Source organism: Coenobita brevimanus, chromosome 17 (genome assembly GCF_032717465.1).
Source record: "Coenobita brevimanus isolate Jiangsu-jjx chromosome 17, ASM3271746v2, whole genome shotgun sequence".
NCBI classification, from domain to species: domain Eukaryota; kingdom Metazoa; phylum Arthropoda; class Malacostraca; order Decapoda; family Coenobitidae; genus Coenobita; species Coenobita brevimanus.
The window spans coordinates 22,963,175-22,986,704 of record NC_136970.1 but is presented as its reverse complement, the minus strand read 5'-3'; the positions used below and the strand labels follow the sequence as shown (position 1 = coordinate 22,986,704).

Sequence of the window (23,530 nt, the reverse complement as noted above, 5' to 3'; positions counted from 1 at the left end):
CACTAAAGTCCATTGCCCAAACTAAATCAAGAGGATATGTTTTCACTTTTCTTTTCCTCTTCCCCTCTTATCTCTCTTCAGTTCCCATATACTCAGTCTTCTTGTATTTCTGTCTCATTTCTGTCGATCTGTCCTTTACCTCGTCTATCCTCAGCATTTCTTGTATGTTTCGTTTCTCATTCTTTCCCTCTTTTTTTTTTTTCTCTCACTTTTCTCTCCTGTCTTTCCCTGTTCCATTCTTCCCTAACCCCCTTCCAACCCCTCCAGATTCCCCCGGTTCATTTCTTCCCCCCCCCCTCTTTCCTTTCTTCTTCATCTTTGCCTTTCCACATCCGTGTATCGGTATAGTGTTACTTTAACCTTCTAAGTGTACTTCAGCCAGAGTTCCATTTCTCTCTCTCTCTCTCTCTCTCTCTCTCTCTCTCTCTCTCTCTCTCAAGACTGATGCTTACTTTATTAGCGTGTATATATATATATATATATATATATATATATATATATATATATATATATATATATATATATATATATATATATATATATATGACCATGTGGAAAGGATGGAGGGTGAAAGACTGACGAAGAGAGTGTATGTGAGTGAGGTGGAGGGGAGAATAGGGAGGGGGAGGCCGAGGATGAGATGGAGGGATGGGGTGGAGAGGTATATGAGAGAAGGGGGTGTGAGTTGGGAGCAGGGCAGTGAAATGGCGGGGGACAGGACGACGTGGAGGCGATTTGTTTGTGGCCACCCCAAAGGGGATTGAGGCGTCTGGCAATAGATAGATAGAGAGATAGATAGATATATTATTATTATTGTTAATATGCCGGTAATTTATTTGTTTACCATAAGTAAAAACCAACACCTGTGAGACACAAATTTTCAGCCTAATACATCCAACAATAAATTCACGAAAAAAAGAAGAAAGTGATGAAGGTGGGCCTTATTTTTACTGCCAGTGCCATTATAGATTGTTTATTATATACCCTTTAGCATAACTTTACCAGCAGGACAGTGATGGAGAGAGAGAGAGAGAGAGAGAGAGAGAGAGAGACAGCACTTTGCCAATTTTCAACAAATAATGTGCCATATGCCGCCGATGTTGTAATTAATATACACATCATTTCATATCAACAGTTTCATGGACACATTTCCTGCTTGACACCAACTACCTGCATAGACTATTATGGCCATTATTTTAATTGGCTTCTGCACCACAACCTCCTCAGTTATAAAAGTTTTGATTTGAATGTCAGTATATGCGTGTTTATGCTTATGGATATACGAGTATGTGTATATTTATTTATAGCTTGTTTCAAGATCCAGGGAAGTCTTACGAATATAATTATGCACTTATACGTAATTTGCTTTTTAGGCTGTGAAGAACTGTATTGACAATGTCACTGAATGCCACATCCTTCTGAACGGTTTACCGATCTTCCTCACATACTTCAATAATTAATTGGTGGAAGGTTTTGTTGACGTGAGAAGGATAAAGTCGACATACTTTCTGATTGTACAGACAGTAACATAGTAAGAACCAACAAGCCTACCTCTTCACTCTACATTACAACCATACACCCTCTTATGTACTGTTTCTCTTTCTCTCAAATTCATTTGTGTTCTTCTAAAAGTGTTTCTTCCACACATGCCTGATTAACGTAGAGCCACTCTTACACACTGCCTCACCCTCACTCCACTTAAGCAAACTACCATAAACCCTTTCTTTTATTCTGCCTCACATTTCCTCCAATATTCCTTTGTTCTACTTATATTGTTTCTTCCACAAATATCTTCAAACACCCTATCTTAGTACCTCCCTCGCTTTCCCTCCCCTTTGTTTTGTTCCAGTTATGCTGCTCCTTCCACAAACAATTACCATACACCCTCTATTATATATCGCCTCACTCTCCCTTCACTTTCACATACAACTACCATACAGGCTCTCTTATATACTGTCTCATTCTCCCTCCACTTCTGTTTTGTTCCACTTATGCTACTCCTGCCTCGTGTTCTCCAGCATCTTGTCCCTCCACCTCAATCGTAGTCTTTCTTATCATTCCTCCAAGCATCCCACTCTCATGATATGATCCTTGTCCATATCTCATTTTCCACTGGATCCATGTGACAGACCCACGTCAGTGAGTTTCAAAACCTTGTGAAATAAAGTGTGCAAACTTGTGAACGAACAGATAATATTGGCTGGGTGACGCTGGATCCTACCTTGCCCGCTCACACTTTGTTCCCCGTCCTCCCCACACCCCTGATAAACTCTCAAAACGCGGTGCCATCATCACCAGTGGGTGTTGACCCGGTTAGCGCCAAGTCACTGCCAGATTTTTAAAAATGTATTTTGTTACCACCGAGGCACAACACGCCAGCAATTAATCCAAGTATTTCTGGATTACCAGTCGTGTCAGGGATTGGCAGGCAAGTTGGTATAATATTTGTAGGTCATCACAACATCCATCGTAATTAAATACTATGATGCTGCTGAATGATAGCTGGTGGTACGGATGGTTGGGAGAACATGGATATTTGTTAATGAACAAGGTGGAGGGACCGGGTGGAAAGTACATAAGAGGTCTTTTCTGAGTCAGTAATAATGATGCTATTGACAAAAAGCTGGTGGTATAGGTGGTTTGCACAACATAATTGGTAGGCTAGGAACAATGTGGATGTACAGGGTGACAGAGTAGGGGAAGGAGAGTGGTGTGTTGTGGGTGGTTGGCAGAATATGAGCGATAAATTAAGAACGACGTGGAGGGACAGGGTGGAAACTACAAAAGAGGCCTTTGTGAGTAGGTTGTAATGATGCTGTTGACAAAAAGCTGGTGGTACGTGGCTAGGACAACATGACTGGTAGGTTAACTCTTTCACTTCAGGTGCTTTTTTTAATATAATGTAAAAAAATAATAATTACCTGTGCTGTGAGCTGTCAAAACCTGTGGTGTTGGAGCTTCTCCACTGTCAAACGTATGCCATTCGGTATAATGGTAAACTAAGAGTTTTTTTTTTTTTTTTTTTTTTCAATATAGGGCTTTCATTTTCCCTTTCATCTTACAGCATTTTGCACAAAAATATGCAAACTTACACTTTTCAAATGTGTATTACTGTACTTTGTGAGTACAACTTATTGCTAATGCGACGACATTTTTGGACGCCATATTGAAATACGCACAATGCTCAAGGGTGAAAAGAGGGCACTTGGTAGATTCTTAAACTACACATTAAACCAAGATCAAAACTATAAACGACATTTAAAGGCTCATCCCAGTATCTACTGGACTATACAAAATGTATAATATTCGAGTAGCCGAGGATATGAGAATCGTCCGAAGAAAGAGAGAAAAACAAGGCAGATCATAAATGTCGGGAAAACTTAGTAAAGGAGGCGAATTAGCGCTGTACCAACGGCCGAAGAAATTAAGTCAACTAAAAGAACAAGATACGCAGTAAGAACACGGGAGACATGATTATTTAGGAAAAAGGAGATAAGAGAGATGAAGAGAAAACTGTTAAAAGACACACACACACACACACACACACACACACACACACACACACACACACACATATGCACAAACATAATTGAACATTAGGAGGATATACGAGTTAAACACCTTCTTATGGTATCTTACAACTTTCCTTCCCTAATCTTATCAGAGATGTGTGTGTGTGTGTGTGTGTGTGTGTGTGTGTGTGTGTGTGTGTGTGTGTGTGTGTGTGTGTGTGTGTGTGTGTGTGTGTGTGTGTGTGAGAGAGAGAGAGAGAGAGAGAGAGAGAGAGAGAGAGAGAGAGAGAGAGAGTGAGTGAGAGAGAGAGAGACAGACAGACAGACAGAGACAGAGAAAGAGAGAGGGAGAGAGTTTATGACTCGTGTCATTAAGCCTCATATTCTATTCAAGACTCTCTCTCTCTCTCTCTCTCTCTCTCTCTCTCCAAATTAGTCCTTGCATCCTGGAACAGCCAGCACAATACATGACTATTACAACGAATCTACAAGTCGTGAACATGGTCCTGTCGCGAAATAACATTAAGCTCAGAAATATCCAGTTGTTAGAGGAGGAAATCAACTATCTTTAGTAGTCAGCCAAGTGTCATTAGTTCTGTCCGTCCTTGGAGCACTTCCTGTAAATTTTTAGCAATGTATGATTTTTTCTTGTACTGTGTTCATGGTGGCATCTGACTAAAACACTGTAATAACAACACAGGAGTTTCCACAGCTACTTTGGAACATTAAATATATTGTTTATTAATGTGTGTGTGTGTGTGTGTGTGTGTGTGTGTGTGTGTGTGTGTGTGTGTGTGTAACTAATACTTTACAAACTTTCCACACTAAAGTCTAAACAAAAACATTATGTCAAGTAAATTCTCTTCCACATTGTTAAAGTGCTTGTTTGAGTATCCGCCAAATATTCACAAAGGACTCCTAGCACGTGATTTTCTTCTATATTTACGATATACGTAAAGTCATTCATAACACAGGTCTGCAAAATTAAAGTTATTAAAAACTTTTAATTCTGAATAGTTATTTTTTATTGCACTTATGAACACCTTATAAAAATACATTTAAAATGTTTCCATCACATCACATATTAATACAAAATTAATGGGAAATTTTATTGACATATACCATATCAAATATTAAATCAAAGTAATTTTATAAACCTATTCATTAAGAAAACAACACTAGATATTCTATGACTCACATATAACTTCTCTAACCTTGGTAACTTGCTCCAAAACTTTGTTTCGTGGCCAGTAGTTTGTACACTTTTTCTGATGTGTTCCCGATGAATCATCCAGCAGTAGCCCGCCATTATACTGACATCCAAACGTCCCTGGTACACCCGGCAACAGTTCCGCCTGGGCCCCCCAGTATCGAGATATAGTAGATGTGGCACAGTGTGTGTGTTCGTTCGTTTGTACATGCTCGAAAAATGTTCGGATCGTCAACTCTCTCACTCCATTGTGAACGTGAATCGGCCTTTGTCAGCAGTTTTAATTAAAAGACAAATCCTCTTTAATCTGTGCTGATAATGCTATATACTGATTACTTAATGACCTGAGAGAGAGAGAGAGAGAGAGAGAGAGAGAGAGAGAGAGAGAGAGAGAGAGAGAGAGAGAGAGAGAGAGAGAGAGGGGGAATAAGTTATGGAGGATATCCAATCATCGTGGAATATACTGTAACGGGTAGAAATGCAACAATATTTCATTTTTTTTATTGTTGTTAGGAATACAAAGTGTCAGTAACCTGAAACGATCCACAATATTGACTGGGAAAACTATTATCATGTCCAATACAAACAACCTAGCTGTTCGTCCCCCCCAACCCGACCCACCTACCGTCCTGACCTCCCGTCTCTCCCCCATAACCACACACCGCCATCTATGGAGTGAACTCAAAGGCCGATTCACGTTCACAATGGAGTGAGAGAGTTGACGATCCGAACATTTCTCGAGGATGTACAGACGAACAAACACACACACTTCTGCCACATCTACTATATTTCGCTACTGGGGGGGCCCAGGCGGAACTGTTGCCGGGTGTACCTTCTTTCCATGTCCTTGATATTCACCCCGTTCATTACTCACCACTCCAAGATATTCGAGGGGAAATTTCAAATGATAATCCAAAAAGTGAACTTTCAGAATCATGTTGCAACCTAACTCCTTATACTTGACCAACAAATTTCTCACAGTTTGTGTATAAGTTGGATCCTTATTCTTACCTAAAATTAGAAATTACTACTTTGAATGATAAGCTACCCAAGTCTCTCGTTCCAGGTTGTTCATCGCATCATCAAATTCTGCATGGGAAATCAGTTTCTAACATCAGGTCCAGTAAATAAGCCCTCTTTCGGTTTACCTTCAGACAAACTAGGAAACTTCTGGCATTGATACATAAAACATACCCTATATTTTGATAGGGCTTTGACAGACTGCTTCATTAATCCAAGCTTAATATGAAGCAGTGGTATCAGCACTTTATCAGGATTCACCAAGCTGGTCTAATGATGTTTTTGGCACCAAGCTGTAGATCTTTTCTATTCGGCCATTCCTTCTGAACCCAGTGTAAATCCTTGGTTCTGCTGTTCCACTTACAGAGAAAGCACGTGAATTTTGTATACCTGACTGCTGACCCAGTAAGATCCACAAAACTTTCAGGTCCCCACGTCTGAACCAATGGTGTTCATTGTAGCTGATTTTCTCGAAAAGATTTGCCAAATTCTGGTATGTTTCTTTTAAATGCACAGAATGAGCAACAGGAATTCATGTATAATTATTACCATTATGATGAAGTACCTCTTTCAGGCATCTTTTAGATTTCATTCATTCATTGCCAGACGCCATGTATCCCAAATGGGGTGGCCAAGGGCTTAGAGTTAATTGTTTTTACAGGAAGGGGCACTAATCCTCCACCAACCCCACTTGACACGTAGGGATGCCAACAGCATCTGGAATTCCCAGGCGGTCACCCATCCAAGTACTAACCAGACCCAACGTTGCTTAACTTCGGTGATCGGATGGGAAGCGGTGTATTCAACGTGGTATGGCCAGATGAATCTATAAGTAGTCTGCATTCTTCTCATTATAATGTTTGGCAAGTTTCTGCACAGGGCCACTTATGTCAGTGAAATAAACCAAGGATTAATGCAATAAACTACCATTTGCAATAAATATCCATCCATCCCCAGACGCCATGTATCCCAGACAGGGTGGCCAAGGGCTTAGAGTTAATTGTTTTACAGGGAGGGGCACTAATCCTCCACCAACCCCACTTGACGTAGGGATGCCAACAGCATCTGGTGTTCCCAGGCGGTCACCTATCCAAGTACTAACCAGACCCAACGTTGCTTAACTTCGCTGATCGAACGGGAAGCGGTGTACTCAACGTGGTTAGTAAATGAGTCACACTGATATATGTTTGCCATACTCCTTGACTAGTGACTCACCACTGTGTATGTTCCAGGTATATTCTGGGATATTATCAAATAAAATAACCATGTTGTTTTAAACATAGATTTTAATATCAGAAAATACTAAATAAAAACATACGATCATTATAATGAAATGTCCATACGTAAATAATTATATAGAGAGAAATGAGTTAAAAAAGAAGAAAGAAGCTATAATTGAGAACAAAAAAAAAGTGTTTTGTGAAAAAATGTTAGATGATGGAAATTCAGCACCAAAAAAATATATAAAAATCATATGAAATAATCAAAATAATATTTTCAATGTATACCTGTGTTGTTTTTTTGGTAGAAATAATACAGAAGTAGACATGGCAATATACTTGTGGGTAAACAGAGCAGACCTGTTGCTTGTGTGTGGGACTGGGTGGGTGAGACATGGTACAGGAAGTAGGTTGATAAGTAGGCATATTGAGTCTAACGAGAACAACGTATCCAGCAGGCTGCTGCTTTACTAAGAGGCACACGTGCCACTTTCAACATAGTAACATATTGTTGAGAAGCGGGATTTATTAGTTACGAAGTACTGGAAGGTTCTCAGCATTTCTCGTATTTTTCAGTAACAAGTGAGAGTTGCCAGTTAGCCTGCTATTTGTGAGCGGAGGTATTTTGAAAGATATACGTTAACATTTTTTTTTTCTTTTTCTCTATAATGTTTTATTGATGTGATTATTTTGTCAAATTATGTAGTTTTATCTCAGACTGTATGCAAAATTATTTAGAGTGTTACATAGTGTAAGAAAACTGGATATTTTGGACGTCTCCGAGATCGTAACTGTTGCCCCTTCGAGAGTGTACTAGAATTCTGCAGAAAAAGGGAAAGCTATTTAAGGAGGTGGAAGAGCCTAGGGCAGTTAGTTTCGTTTCAGTTTAGTTTATGTTTAGTTCAGTGTCAGTGCAGTTAGTAGAGATTGTATAGCTCCGGTACTTGTGAAAACAGTGAAGTAAAGTTGGCAAGCATTAAAAGTGTAGTTATTTGGAAATTATAGACAGTGAATTTAAGCCAGTGTTTATTTACCACGTCTGTGCTGATCTGTTTTGTTATACATTGAAAGGCTGCCTCTAGGAAGAAACAACTCACTGGGCATCGTCATTCCTATACAGAACTACTGCTGTTGAAGCCTGTGGCAGTGTTGGATGGGGATGTAACAGTGGTGTCAGGAGTGTGGGAAATTAGAAAAGTGCTGCAGTGAGTCAAATCTGCGACATGGAGGTAGAAGGTGTACAGACAAGAGGCCAAGCTAGACAGGAGAAAGCATGTATGGCAGCAATCAAGAAGCTACTGTATTACAAACACAGAATGAAAGACAAAAAGAACTCAAAGAACAATTACATGCAGAAACTGAAGAACAGAGAGAGCTCAAGAATGAAATCAAAGAACAATTACAGGCACAATGTGAAGGACAGAAAGAATGATATGAACGACTTCAAGATGTATTACAGGGGCAACAAAGGGAGTTACAATTGAGGATGCAATGAGAGCTAGATGCTTTCATGGGGGAACTGAAGGAAGAAGAGGAACAGTTGAAGGAGAAAGCATATGCTGAGCTATGGCAGCAGAAGTATGAGGTAAGCAATGATGTGATGGAGTGTACACAGCATGTAGATGACCAGTTGAAGATTAATGAGGGAATAATGATGGAGTAAATACAGCATGTGCATAACCAGTTGAAGCATGCAGTCTACCATGTGAAGATAATTAGTCAGAGAATTAAGGCTGTAGAGAAATACTGCACTGCTGAGAATGAGGTTTATGTACAGGCAGTGTATGAAAAGAATGGACAATGTATGGTGAATCTTGACAGATCCCAAGCATCTAAAGGTAGCATTACAGAGTTTAATAATCGGAATGTAGGAGTTTTTAGTCCTGGACTTAATTATGATGCCCCAGTTTTTCGGCCCCAAACAAATGAAGTGCATGACTATAATGGGGATCCAGTTAAAAAGAAACCTCAGGAATTTGATGGTAGAGTATCTTGGGAAGCTTACAATATGAGTTACATGCAGATCAGAATGATTGGGATGACAGGCAGTGGGCAGTGCAGCTTGCTACTAGCCTTAAGGGTGCAGCAGTGGAGATTCTTGTCCAGATGTTAGAAGAAGAGAGGAACAGTTATCAGTCCTCAGTAGAAGTACTGGAGCACAGGTATGGAACCATGTACCAGACAGAGGGTTATAGAGCAAGATTCAGGAGCAATGTACGGGCTCGAGGCAAGTCCCTACAGCAGCTTGCTCATGACTTGGAGAGTATGCTATACAAGGTGTACCCTGAAGCAGCACCTAACCTTTTGGCTATTCTTCCGAGGGACCAGCTCATTGATGCTCTTGATAGTGCAGAGTTGAATGTGCAAGTGAAGCAGGCACAACCAAGAAGCATGCAAGAAGCACTAGCCAGGGCTCTAGAATTTGAGACCTACGTCAGGTTCAGTACATCTACTTATCAAGTAGGTCGTAGTGCAAGACTCAAGGCAAGAAAGGGCAGGTACTATTGCGGCCAGGAGTTCTTAGCAACCCTCGTCCAGTCAACCCGTGTATGTGGCAGCGTCGCATTCACGAGCACAGAAGTTGCCTTCGATGCATTTCTGTCGAAAAATATCCCTTCAGCCTTGGGCTTGTACTAATGGATAAAGCAATAGTAATATGTACTTTGAAGGTTTGTCCCTGATAACAGGAATATATCTTACTAATTATTTAATAACTTGTTTCTCGTACAGAGCCAAGCAAGTGACAAATATGTATATTTGGTTCCATTCCACGCCTTCCTGTAGGTTTGAACCAGCGAACACAGATTGAACAAGTTCGAAGAATTCATTTGTTACCAGGAGAGAGAGAGAGAGAGAGAGAGAGAGAGAGAGAGAGAGCGTGTATGGCGGGCGCCTGTGAATTTTGGAATGAGGTGGAGGCAGACTGGCGCAGGGAAATGCAAGGGATGAGAAACCCTGGATTCGTGTGATCCATTGGAAACAGGCCACATTGTGAATATTTCTTCCATCAGTCACTAGAACTTGCCTTGTTTTGTGATATATATTTTTTCTTTTTAGGATTGCTTTCGTTGGAATAATGAATTAGGAGATAAAGCATGTTGATTTAACAAAAAACTGTGCTTAAGTAATTTGCCTCTCTGTCCAGAGAGAGATATCCAGCTAATGAGAAAAATACACATGAGTTTGCCAAAAATCTCTAGGTGCCAACCACCAGAGAGAGAAAAAAAAATGCGAACGTAAGGCATTTAACAGAAGTTACGCGGCCTGCCAAATTATTTGACAAAGTCAACTGGCGTTACCCAGAATAAAACCCGTCTTTCATTTTGTCCGAGGAGACGTAATCCTGGGATAAATAAACTCCTTCGTCATTAGCCAAAGGAAAAATTCCCTGTTTAGCTCGAACACCATATTTACTTATATCGCATAAAATCATGTGTATGTAGCCGGAATGAAGTCCCTTATCTACGGCCTGACAAACTCCCTGTAAAGAGTACCCGGTACTATTTTCTACCGACAGACTGAGTTAAGCGGTGAGACTCATCTTTCTTGTAAGGAAATCCACCCCGCCTCTGTGTGTGTGTGTGTGTGTGTGTGTGTGTGTGTGTGTTGAATTGCGAGTCATCTGACTTGCATGGTATGCGGGTTGGTAGGTTGGTTACTGGGTGGGTGGATTGGTTAGTGTTGGCTGGTTGTTTCACAGGCGGATTAGGTGAAGTGGGTGGGCGAGAGGGAGGGAAAGGGTTGTTGGGCTGGTTAATTGGGGTGGAGTGGGGTTCATGAATTGTTTAAATGGGGTGGGTGGTGGGGCTACCTGTAGGACAAGGCAAGAAACGGGTTTGTGTCGTCCTACTTTTGAGACACACTGTATTGAGTAAGGTTGTGGGTATGTGCGTTGATGGGTGGGTGTGTAGCTGGATGGACGGATTGTGGGAAAACAGGCCACTGCGGTTAGGTGATTTGAGTTAATGTCCGAGTTGGGAATATCGGTGCACAGGGGATATTATTCCGGAATCATGCTTAAGTAGATATATATATGCAGTGGGTTACAGCAGGTCCACCGTACAATACGTCTGTTGGTTAAGAGGTCTGTGTTTGAACTGCAAGCATCAGTGGGTGATATAACCACGTCGGATAACAGGTTTATGGGGAATATAGGTTCATTGTGAGAAATACATCCATGGGTATACGTCCATGTAGGAAACCTGCATCCATGGAGAGATTCAAGGTCGACGGAGAAATTGGTCCGTGGGGAGAAAATACATCAATGGGGAAAATTAGTTCGTGGGAAAATAGGTTACGTAGAAAAGTAGGCGTCTTTGAAAAAAAAAATGACATTAAGGAAAATAGGTCCATGGGGGATTGTGCTCCGAGTGGTGAAAATGTCCATTGATAAAAATATTCATGGGGTGAAAATAGGTCCATAGGGGCATACTCGTACTGTAAACATACATGGATATACTTACAATAAATGGGACTTAAAATATCCAACTTTTAACAGCGATCGTTGCCTGGAATTAGGCTTACCACTGCACACCTTGGACCAAACAACCATTAGCCAGACCCTATTACCACTTTGTCATCCAGTTATTATATTTCATAATTTACCTTCATTTAGTCATTTAGGCATAGAAAGCCAACCGAAACGATAGGAAAAATCTCTGTTTAACTGTGTTGAGCACCTCATTTCTCCACCACATTCCTCTAAAATTCACGGGCTCCCGCGACTCTCTCTCTCTCTTTTTCTTTCTCTCTCTCTCTCTCTCTCTCTCTCTCTCTCTCTCTCTCTCTCTCTCTCTCTCTCCTGGTAACAAATGAATGCTTCGAACTTGTTCACTCTGTGTTCGCAAGTTCAAACCTACAGGAAGTCGTGGAGTGGAGTTAAATATACAAATCTGTCACTTGCTTGGCTCTGTATGAGAAACAAGTTATAAAATAATCAGTATGATATAATCGTGTTATCAGGGACAAACCTTCAAAGTAAATATTACTATTGCTTTATCCATTAGTAAAAGCCCAAAGCTGAGGGGATATTTTTCGACAGAAATGCATCGAAGGCAACTTCTGTGCCCGTGAATGCGACGCTGCCACATACACGGGTTGGCTGGACGAGGGTGGCTAAGAACTCCTGGCCGCAATAGTACGTGATGCAGAAAACTTGTAAGGAAGTTAAATGTACTGTGAAAAGCCAGGACATAGGGAAGAGGACTGCTACAAGTGGAAAAGGGAACAGGAGAAGATTGGAGGAGTTTGCTGGTTCTGCAAGTAGCCAGGACACAAGAAGATGGATTGTTACAAATGGAAGAAGGAGCATGAACGGTACAGTACAAGGAAACCCACGATTGCAACAAATGGGTGTTGGATATGTGGTGAGGTGGGACACTTCAGTTTTGATTGTCCAAATGAGAAGGACAGCAAGAAGAAGGCTGCAGAAGATGAGAAGGATGAGAGTTAAGTAGTAAAGGATGGTGACAGGAGGCACAACCAGCCAGTTTTTCCCAAGAAGCCCCATCACTGAGGAAATGCAAAAGAACCATGAATGATAATGTGCGAGAAAACAGAAGAACAGATGGCAAGCAGTATAGTAGGAATGAGATCTTAGCAAGAAATGCAGCCATACTGCAGTGACAGGGCCAGTGTCAGATGAAGAAGACCTGAAGAGGATGCGGATGGAGGATGCAGATTTACAACCAGTGCTAGAGTGGCTGCAGCAGAGTACAGTGTGATCATCTTGGGAAGAGGTTTCCAGATTCAGCCCTGCTACCAAGAGCTACTGGAGTCAGTGGGACCTTCTTTGTCTGAACAACGGACTACTGGAGCGTCAGTGGGAGACACTCAATGGCCATGGCAAGTAATGGCAACTGGTGGTTCTGAAGAAAATGGGACGAATCCCATAACCAGATCACTAGTGGGTGCCTGGGAGTGATGAAAACTCTAAGTTGGCTGAGACAGAGGTTCTACTGGACTGACATATGGCAGGATGTTGATGAGTGGTGTCGGGCCCGTGATGTATGTAGTGCCAAGAATGGACCCAAGAAACGTGGTTGCGTCCCTCTCCAGCTATAGCAAGTGGATGCACCGATGGAAAGAGTCAGGGTGGACACTGCTGGACCTCTGCCACTCACTGAATGAGGAAACCGAAATATATGTGCCACCATGGACTGCATCACAAAGTGGCCAGAAGCCTATGCTATCCCTGATCAAGAGGCTGTGACTGTTGCTCAGGTGTTGGTTTGCCAGTTTTTCTGTCGTTTTGGGATGCCACAAGAACTACATTCAGACCAGGGTAGAAACTTCGAGTCTGCTGTGCTCCTTGAATGCTGCAAGTTACTGGGGATCAAGAAGACCAAGATGACCCCACTGAGGCCACAGTCAGATGGGATGGTGGAGAAATTCAACTGGACCCTGGGACAAGAACTGGCCAAGTACTGCATAGAGGGAAAAACAGAATGGGGTCAGAAATTACCTGCTTTGCTGATGACATGTCGGCCTGCATCCCACGAGTCTACTGGCTATATCCCTACAAAACTGATACTGGGCCACGAGTTACGTTTACCCATTGACTTGTTAATGGAAAGACCACCTGGTGAAGACATGTCTACAGACACCTCCAGCTATGCGAAGCACCTTCAGGAAAGGCTGGCTGAGGTACATGATTGAGTGTGACCTCTAAAGTTATCAGGTGAAGTGAAGAAGTGCAGGTATGATTCCATGGCACCCGAGGTGAGCTTCAAGGATGGTGACAGCGTTTGGTTTTACAATCCTCAGTGAAAGAACGGACAGTCAGCAAAGCTGCAGAGCCCGTGGGACGGGCCTGACACTGTTGAACAGCCTATCAGGCGTAACGTACCGGATTCGGAGAGGCAGGAAAAAGGTGGTACATGTGAATCATCTGTGGCAGTAGTACCATGGGCCAGGACAGTACAGCTGGGACGTCTCTGAGGAATCGTGCTCTCCCACAGCAGAGGATGTTTAGGAGGAACAAGAAGCTAAAGTACAAGAGGATGGTGACAGTTTCTCAAGAAACGAAGTGCATCAGGAAGAGGACCAAGATATTCCAGGAGGAGTGGACTGTGTGGAGGAGCAGGGACGTCATCAGAAGCAGCATTGGAGAATACCTGATTAGGCGAAGGATTAGTTTGTGTATAATTAAATGTTTAGTTTGGATTAAGGATTATGTTTGTATACACTGTGTTGTTTTGTGGGGCCAACAAAGGACTAGGGAGGGGGTAGTGTTGAGAAGCAGGATTTGCTAGTTAGGGAGTACTGGAAGGTTCTCAGTATATTCGTATTCAGTTATGAATGAGAGTTGCCAGTTAGCCTGCTATATGTGAGTGAAGGTATTTTGTAAGTTGTACAGTATTTTTTCTTCCCTTTTTTTCTATAATGTTTTATTTATGTTATTGTTTTGTTAATCTCAGTTTTATGCTAAACATTTTAGAGTGTTACAAAGTGTAAGAAAACTCTGGATATTTTGGATGTCTCCGAGATCATAATTGTTGCCCCTTTGAGAGTATACTAGAAATCTGCAGAAAAAGGGAAGGCTATTTAAGGAGGTGGAAGAGCCTAGGGCAGTCAGTCTCGGTTCACTTCAGTTTGAGTTTAGTTCATTGTCAGTGCAGTTAATGAAGACTGAATAGCTCCTGTACTTGTGAAAACAGTGAAGTGAAGTTGGCAAGCATTAAATGTACTTATCTGGAAAATAAAGACAGCAAACTTAAGAAGTCAGTGTTTTTTTTACCAAGTCTGTGCTGATTTGTGTTGTTGTACACTGAAAGGCTGCCTCTAGGAAGAACAACTCACTGGCAACGTCCTTCCTATACTGAACTACTGTTGTTGGAGCCAGTGGCAGTGTGCGACGGGAATGTGACAATATTTACGACAGCAGAGAGCTAACATCCGGCTCTGTTTGACTTTCCTGGATGATTGTATTTTCCTGGTCAGGTGTTGGCAATGACGTCATCACAGTAAACACTACAGCGACAACACTACATTGCTTTGTGACATGGCTGGGTTAATCAAGGCCATGTATGGTGATACTGTAGTGTGTGTGAATATCTCATCAAGACCATGTATGGTGATACTGTACTGTGTGTGAATATCTCATCACGCAAAACACTGCTGCGACAACACAGTACATGGCCTTGTGACATGGCTGGGTTAGCCAAGACAACATGTACGGTGATACGGTACTATGTGTGATTATCTCAGGACAAACTTCCCTTAACTGAACAGAGAAAATCCTTTATATAACCCATCCTCACTTTCCTAGATTCTGTCCCTTCATAATCCACCATCATAACAGCAGTCGTCCGTGCTACACGCACGATATGCCAGTCTATCAATATAATTTGAAGGCAAACAGGGAATTATATCGGTGAAATACCCCCTTACTCCCTCCTCTGTTAAAAATGGGGAAAAGATATGAAGAGGGGGGAAAGGTTAATACTCGTTTGGTTGGTCGATAACAAGTGATTAGGAGGGAGAACTGGGGGAGGGAGGGGTAAGGAAAGTAAGGGGTGAAGGAATAGAGGAGAGGCAGGCATTACTGGGGTGGGAGAAAAAATATGTTAAGTAGGGATAATTTTGTAAGTCCAGGAAAGACTGTTAGTTAGGGGGAGAGAGGTGAGGGAGGATGGATTTTGAGATGGGTGAGAAAAATTTAAGATAGGCAAACGAGAAAAACGAAAACCGTGTGTGACACAAACAAAGAGAAGAAAAAACATGAAAAGAGTGAGGGTTTCAGCAAAGAGGAATAACAGTTATGGAGTAGAATTCATGAAGTGCCAGAGCAAAGAAAGAAGAGGATGAAATAAAAAGGAAATGCTAATTTTGGAGTGGAGTCTCCCTCTCTCTCTCTCTCTCTGCAAAAATTAACTCAGCTCTACACCATTTTCGTATTAATTAAATTCTAAATAGGTAACATCGTAACTCATAAAACCCTGTCAGTTTCAATATAAACAAGGTAAATTAGTTAAAAAAGAACTGCTATGTAAGTCGGTATATTATTTTTCGTCGTTGACAGTATAGAAAATATGAAATGTTGCCCATAGCATTATGTTGCTATGTCTCTATTTCTCAACTCTCAGTGCTGTATATTTATACTTTTTTTTTTCTATCTTTTAGTATACAGTACACATCCTCCATTTTCTTCTTTTAATCCTTGTATCTGGTTTTCAATAAATTACTCTTCTACTTTCTTTACCTTTTGCTATAATTACTTCCGTTTCATCTGTTTTCTTCTTTTCATTGTCATTAATCTTACCCTTAAGAATATTGCATGCCTTTGTCCGTCTTCTCCTTTCTTTCCACTTTCTCTTCTCTAAGTCTCTTCTTACCAATTCCTGTACACCACATAAGTAATTTCACATTTTCTCACACATATTCTTGATTTCTTTGTGTGTCTTTCTTCGTTTGTTCGGTTTCTGTTTACGGTCTAATGCTTTGGTCACTTCATCACGTTCATACCACAAGTTTCCGCTTGTGTGTCATACAGTGATCTCTCTTTGTTCTCCTACTACGATTTCTACATTTTCTTTTCCACTGGCCATATTTATGACCATCATTTACCATTATAATCCCCCATACCGGCAACATATGCCTGCCGCGCAAACAACCCCCCCCCCCACAAACACACACAACTTTCAACTTTGATTTCTCCTCCATATCTTCATTTTACGTATTTCTGTCGTTAGCACCTCTACTTCGTTCTCCTTACCTCCGCCTGCTTCCACTGAACTTGAAACTTTTCCTTTCCTTATTCTCCATATATTTCTTTCTTCTACTGATCGTCCTTCATTATTTATCCCAGTTAAATTTCTCTCTCTCTCTCTCTCTCTCTCTCTCAACGCGACATAATGTTACATACCCTCCACCCAGTGCCATCATTATCATCATCCCGGCCAGACCCAAATTCCAGAATCTTGTTTCAGGTTTTAATATTTTTTCCCTCTGTTGATACGAAGTGCCACCGTCCTGGAGAGAGAGAGAGAGAGAGAAAGAGAGAGAGAGAGTAATGACAAAAGTGCACCGAGAAAGAGAGAGAGAGAAAGAGAGAGAGAGAGTAATGACAAAAGTGCACCGAGAAAGAGAGAGAGAGAGAGAGAGAGAGAGAGAGAGAGAGAGAGAGAATAATGACAAGAGTGCATTGACTTATAACAAGATTTTTTTTTCAGCTGACTTTACACTTGCCCTTGTATAACTGAATGGTGTGTGTGTGTGTGTGTGTGTGTGTCAGTTTATCCTGTAACACCAAGTATAGCATTAGTTGTTGCCATTAAATATTACTGACTTTGTCTCCACTACCTGATAATACTCTACTAATGCGTCCTTGTGCCGTGATCTGTAATCCCTGTCCCCTGGACCTCACCTTCCTTACCCTACCTGCTCCCCCCCTACCACCCCTAGCCAATACCTCACCCCCACACCCCCACTGCCTTCTGCTGTATATACAGGAAATGTGGTATTCTGCGGAAGCCATGAGGCGAAACGTCAATACACACTAAGTTCCACATCGGTGTTTCCTTCTCCAAAATTAAGATGAAAGAGAAGAAAAGGTCAGGAATTATGAGATAAGTTCCTTAATTATGACGGGTTTCGCCAGAGTTAAATAAATACATACTGTATAGCGATGATAAAATAGGCCTATTTATAGCCATAGGACTGCAAAGGATAAAAATACGATTCAAAAGTTCTATTCAGTGGAGATTTTAGCTAAAAATAAATAAAACTGGCTGGCAGCATAAACTGCAAAAGAAAAAACCGCCATAATACCGAAGGAGTTAAAAGATAAGTAGGCTGAGTTTCCGAGAATGAAAAACTGGGTAAAGAAAGTAAAGTGACTTCTGAGAAAAAATATCTTTTTAAAACTTAGGTCCACAGGCTAGACGATGAGAACTGATGAAGAGCAAACAGTGGAAGAATATTGACCCAAACAGCGACGCAATATGTTCCCCAAATACGCAATTCTTTCCCTACATCGGCAAATATGAGCAATGCTGTTATTTTGAGGTTGGTTTATTATACTTTATCTGTATAACCAGCGAGTAACGTCAGTCCTGCCTTAGTTAACAAGCAGGAAACAAGGAAATTACTCTTCCTAATATGTAGACACACAACAGCCTTCCCTTCCAGGTTTAAAGTCTTAATTCGGTGTAGGCAAAAAGAAGAAGTATTCAGTAAAGATGCAAATAAACAAAAGGTCATAATTTAGTGCGTGAACAGGGCGATGAATGACCCAATAAGGAAGCACACACTTTAATGGTCTTGTAGCTTACGGGGAGAAATCGGGGCCAATAGGGATGTAATTAGTATTTAATACTCATTCTTTTAGTTAGGGAAACTTATCTTTATGTTAACATTATGCTATAAAGTTACAACACCTAACACTAGGGAGGATAGCTTCCAAAATAACAAATACAGCTATCTCTGGAAACTCAAAGGATGTAATTCACAAAAACTCTGCACAGACAACGAAAGAAAATAAGTGAATGGAGAAAGAGAATGGCCAGTTCTGGAAACTAGAAATGAGGGAAAACTTCTGGAAACTGAAACATCGCGGCAGCCAAGAGGACCTGGTGCATTTCTAGGAAGGTGGTGGGAGAGAACTGAGGAAAGGAGGAGGGAAGTGTTTTGTGTAGGTGGATGGGTAAGGGGGGGGGGGAGCAGGGAGCTGGAGCGACAAGGTTAAAGAGAATACAGGTTACACAAGCCAGTTACATATACGTACATTACGAGAGAGAGAGAGAGAGAGAGAGAGAGAGAGAGAGAGAGAGAGAGAGAGAGAGAGAGAGAGAGAGAGAGAGAGAGACAGACAGACAGACAGACATACAGATAGAGAGCCAGAGAGAGAGAGAGAGACCTATTCCACAGAAAGGGAAGTAAGAGAGACAGATAAGCCTGCTAAGAACGAGAAATGGGTGTGTGGTGGAGTCATATGTCAGGATTTACGTGGGAGGAGGAACAGCAAATGGTTGTATCATCCACACTAGCCTTGATTCCTGCTAGTTAATTCAGGCAGGATTTACGTGAAAGCAGGTACATCAAATGGCTGTACCACTCACACTGGCCTTGTTTCCTGCCAGTCAATTCAGGCAGGATTTACGTGGAAGGAGGAACAGCAAATGGTTGTATAACTCACACTGGCCTTGTTTCCTGCTAGTTAATTCAGGCAGGATTTACGTGGAAGGAGGCACAGCAAATGGTTATATAACTCACACTAGCCTTGTTTCCTGCTAGTTAATTCAGGCAGGATTTACGTGGAAGTAGGCACAGCAAATGGTTGTATCACTCACACTAGCCTTGTTTCCTGTTATTTAGTTTAGGGCTATGTTGGTATTGTGTGCGTACCGGGCCTTTTCGTGTAACTTTACTCTGATGCTTTGTAATTTTCCTTCATTCAGTGTTTTGTCCTGATAGTCTTTGTTTTCTTTTATGCGTATCAAGGAGAAAAAGAAAGTTAGCTTTCTACTTATTTTTTCATGACTGAGGCAGCAGGCTGATTAGCCCCACAATCACCATGGTAACCCCATATAAACAATACCTCACACGTAAAGGCTCATTACAACCCTCACAATCACCATGGTAACCCCATATAAACAATAACTCACACGTAAAGGCTCATTACAACCCTCACAATCACCATGGCACCTCCATATAAACAATACCTCACGCGTAAAGGCTCATAACAACCCTTACAATCACCATGGTAACCCCATATAAACAATACCTCACACGTAAAGGCTCATTACAACCCTTACAATCACCATGACAACTCCATGTAAACAATACCTCACACATAAATACTCACTGAACTATTGATATTACCAGGGCTGGATATTAATTCATCACACCAGAAATAAATATTATTTACCAATAATTCTGCAGCTAATTAACTTATCCAAGCCATGCTGTTTTCCTTTAATTAAGTGAACCAGCTTATTTTTGGTCTTTCCATGTGGGTAAACAGCGTTTGATTTTTTTTATAGTAAATGCTGTGATGTTGACTGGAATAAATTTGACATGATGTCGGAGCGGGTGGCATTATTACACTTGGATTTGTATGTTTTTTTTTTTTTTTCAGTCTGGTGCTTTCTCTCTCTCTCTCTCTCTCTCTCTCTCTCTCTCTCTCTCTCTCCTTATTTTTGCTGAAACTCCATAAAATATACGAAAAAACATCCAAACTATTATTGTTTATTTTACCGTCATTTGTTGAACTTACGAGCAGGGCAATAATGGTGTGTGTAGGGGGGTGGAGGGGCAATAAAATAAATCCCTTCTACTGGTCTAAGGATAATGTGCAAGGCAAACTTTGACAGCTGTCAAAATATATTTCACTAGTCCCTGGACACCAAGCGCTGGCTATATGATTTATCTCATCAACTGATTTTCAAGACGTGATCATATATAAGTTAGAGACACAAAACAGAAACCCGATATAACCACTGCCATATTCTATATCATCCTACATATATAGAAACATAATTGGAGAGAAGGATGGTAAAAAAAAAAGTGAGAGGGGAGAGAATGAAGGAGGAAGGGAGTGAAGGTGAACGAACTAAGGGAAGTTAAGTGAAGGTGATCTGTGATAAGGGAGAGTGCAAATGAGGAGTGATGATATTAAAGGCGATGAAAGGGCTGGCAGATAAGGAGATGCAGGGAAGGAGGAAGATGAGGGACGAGAAAGACAGGTAGAGCATAGATTATCAAAGACTGAATATCTTGGGAACAAAATCCAGAATATACCCACTCTGTTGCTGCAGTTTTAGGCTGGTGGAACGACAGGAGAATAGCGCGGTGATATAGATCGAAGGGTGTCAGATGCCAGAAGTAAAGTGGGCACAGACACGGAATAAAGAAACAGCTTAAGTCAGCATTGAGAGTAAGTAAGATAGGCAGGTGCAATATAATGTATAATACTGTTAAATGAGACACACACAACAATATTCAAAACATAGGAGACACACACAGGAAATATAGCGTTAAACATAATAATTGGTGCTATAACATGATCCTGGATAAATAATGAAGACTGTGATAAACAAAGGAACTTTTATAGAAATATTAATGAAAGTTGAACAAACTTGGAAGATGTAAATATGATAAAGGAGGAATCTTCATTCGATTATATTAAGAATAACCATAATGTATAAAAACTAACACGAAAGACAAACATAAGGAGAAAGGTGAAAGAGAATCAGGGCGTAAGACAAAGCACTAAGTATACTGCTATATCAAAGAATCCACTGTATATGAATCAGGAGAGAAAATGGTTGCACAAAAAATACATACAATACAGAAGCACAAAATTATGAGAACGAACCGTTACTATAAAGAAACAAGACGGAAGTAGATTCAGAAGAAAATGACAGGGAATATTGCTCAAGGTGGACCAGCCACCAACACGACATTTACAAGTCTTTCATTATGGCTGGGAAACATTAAACCTTTCCTAACCCTCCGTACGCCAGGTGAAAAAACGTAACCCGGAACGCCAAGTGGGGTCTTGGAAGACCTCAACTTAATTTTTGGATTTCTATCATATGCACAAAGTTACAAATGTTAAATGTAGTACATAGGTTGCCCAGGACATGGCACGTTTAGCTTTTCACCATGTGTCCCTTTTGTGTTTTGTTTATTTATTTACTTATTTATTGTTATTTAATAAAGTATTTTTTTCAATATTATAGAAAGTTTGGACATGTAATGAATAATGTGGCATATGTTTTTAGGTTCCCTAATTCTTATTCATTTGGCATGCTCTTAACATAATAGAATAGATGTATTATTAGATCTCACACCATTGGAAGAAAAAAAAACACAATCATGAAAATAAAATGACATGAAAAATTTGATTGAATCGATGTTCAGAACATAAGCAAGTGGTGCTAGACACAACAAACCTCGTCCATCAGCAGTTATTTCAATGCTGTTAAATACTGCCTTGTTTCTGCCGTTTAGCGTCAGTGCACAATTAAAGTTTAAGGTAATAGTGCTAATGTTTTCATGTTACGCCCTTTGAAAATCGTAATCTTGCTTTTGACCTTTCAAGGTCACTCAAGGTCAAAGGTCATGCTGCCAAATGAAAGCCCACATGAGACTTCCATTGCCCTGGTAATAGTGGATATATCTCTGACGAGTTTCAAATTATAGCCCCCTGAATATGCATGACCTTGAATTTGACCTTTTAAGGCCACTTACGGTCAAAGGTAAGAAGTACCGGTTAAAAACCCATATTGGATTTCAAATACGTTGATAATAGCAAATATATCTATCTCCAACCATTTTCGAGTTATAGCCCCCTGAATATCAGTGACCTTGAGTTTGACCTTTCAAGTTCATTTAAGGTCAAAGGTGTTGGTCCAAATGGAAGCCCATATTATGAGTTCTCGTATGTTCCTAATAGTAAATATCTCTACCTTCAACCGTTTTCAAGTTATAGGCCTCTGAAAATCCGTGAACTTGAATTTGACTTTTCAGGGTCACTCAGTTACCTCCAAAATTTAACCACTTTCTTTGGGGACCAGTGCCCACATATCGTGAAAGTTTCATGTAATTTCATTCAGCCGTTTTTCCTTAATGCTCATAACAAACAAACAAACAAACAGACAAACAAGCATACAAACTCGACCAAAAACAATACCTCACCGGACACCGTCCGGGCGAGGTAACAATACTCACTTTTGTCAGAAAACCCCTGAATGATTTTAACATCACATAAATCACTGCTGGTGTTATTATCAGCATCAGAAATGGGCAGATCTTTTACGATTATCCCCCGCAGACTGCAGCACATTTCAACATTCAGTTACATGGTCAATAATATCTAGAATTTGGAAAAAAAAAAAAAAAAGTTACACGAAATGATTGGTGGGGTACTGGACCACCCCGAATCAAGTCTGTGCGCTCTTAACTCCTGAACAATAAGAGTCTTTCCACTCAAATGTCGTGTGCTTATACACTGGCCAAAGACAAGTACACACACACACACACACACACACACACACACACACACACACACACACACACACACACACACACACACACACACACACACACACACACACACACATGTACTCTGAGCTAAAGCTCATTTATCCCCTAGAAAGCTAATTAATAATCGCCTTCAAAACCAGATAAACGAGACGCATTTGTGATATATTAGCGTAAAATGTACCCAGGCAACTGCTCTCTCTCTCTCTCTCTCTCTCTTTATCCGGGACACACAATCTCCCAACCATATTTCTCTCCTCTTTTCCCATATTTCCGATTCTCTTATACTCGTACCCTACCCTTCCTCCTCCAGTTATTCTACTTTTTCTCTCCTCTTCCTTCGCAATCCTTACCTTCTCTTACATTATTCTTTACTCTTACCCTTCTCCTAACCTAAAACTCTTTCTTCCCCTCTCCTTTCTTCTTTTTTTGTCTCCTTCCCTTACATTATTTTTTTACTCTTACTCTTCCAACCTAAAACTCATTCTTCCCCCCTCCTTTCTTCTTTTTTGTCTCCCTCTTTCTCTTTCTCTTTCTTCATTTCCCTGCGTCGATATTGCTTTAGGGCAATTAGCTCCAGC

At 40.8% G+C, this 23,530-nt stretch overlaps 1 non-coding gene and 1 pseudogene across 1 annotated transcript; both read right to left on the bottom strand.

The window, feature by feature from the left end:
- Positions 1-6,448: 6,448 nt before the first annotated feature.
- On the bottom strand, positions 6,449-6,566 carry LOC145391313 (5S ribosomal RNA). Its single transcript, XR_013895827.1, has one exon. It is a non-coding gene; the product is annotated as a 5S ribosomal RNA (ribosomal RNA).
- A 229-nt stretch (positions 6,567-6,795) lies between these two features.
- On the bottom strand, positions 6,796-6,913 carry LOC145391273 (5S ribosomal RNA; annotated as a pseudogene).
- Between the last annotated feature and the right edge of the window lie 16,617 nt (positions 6,914-23,530).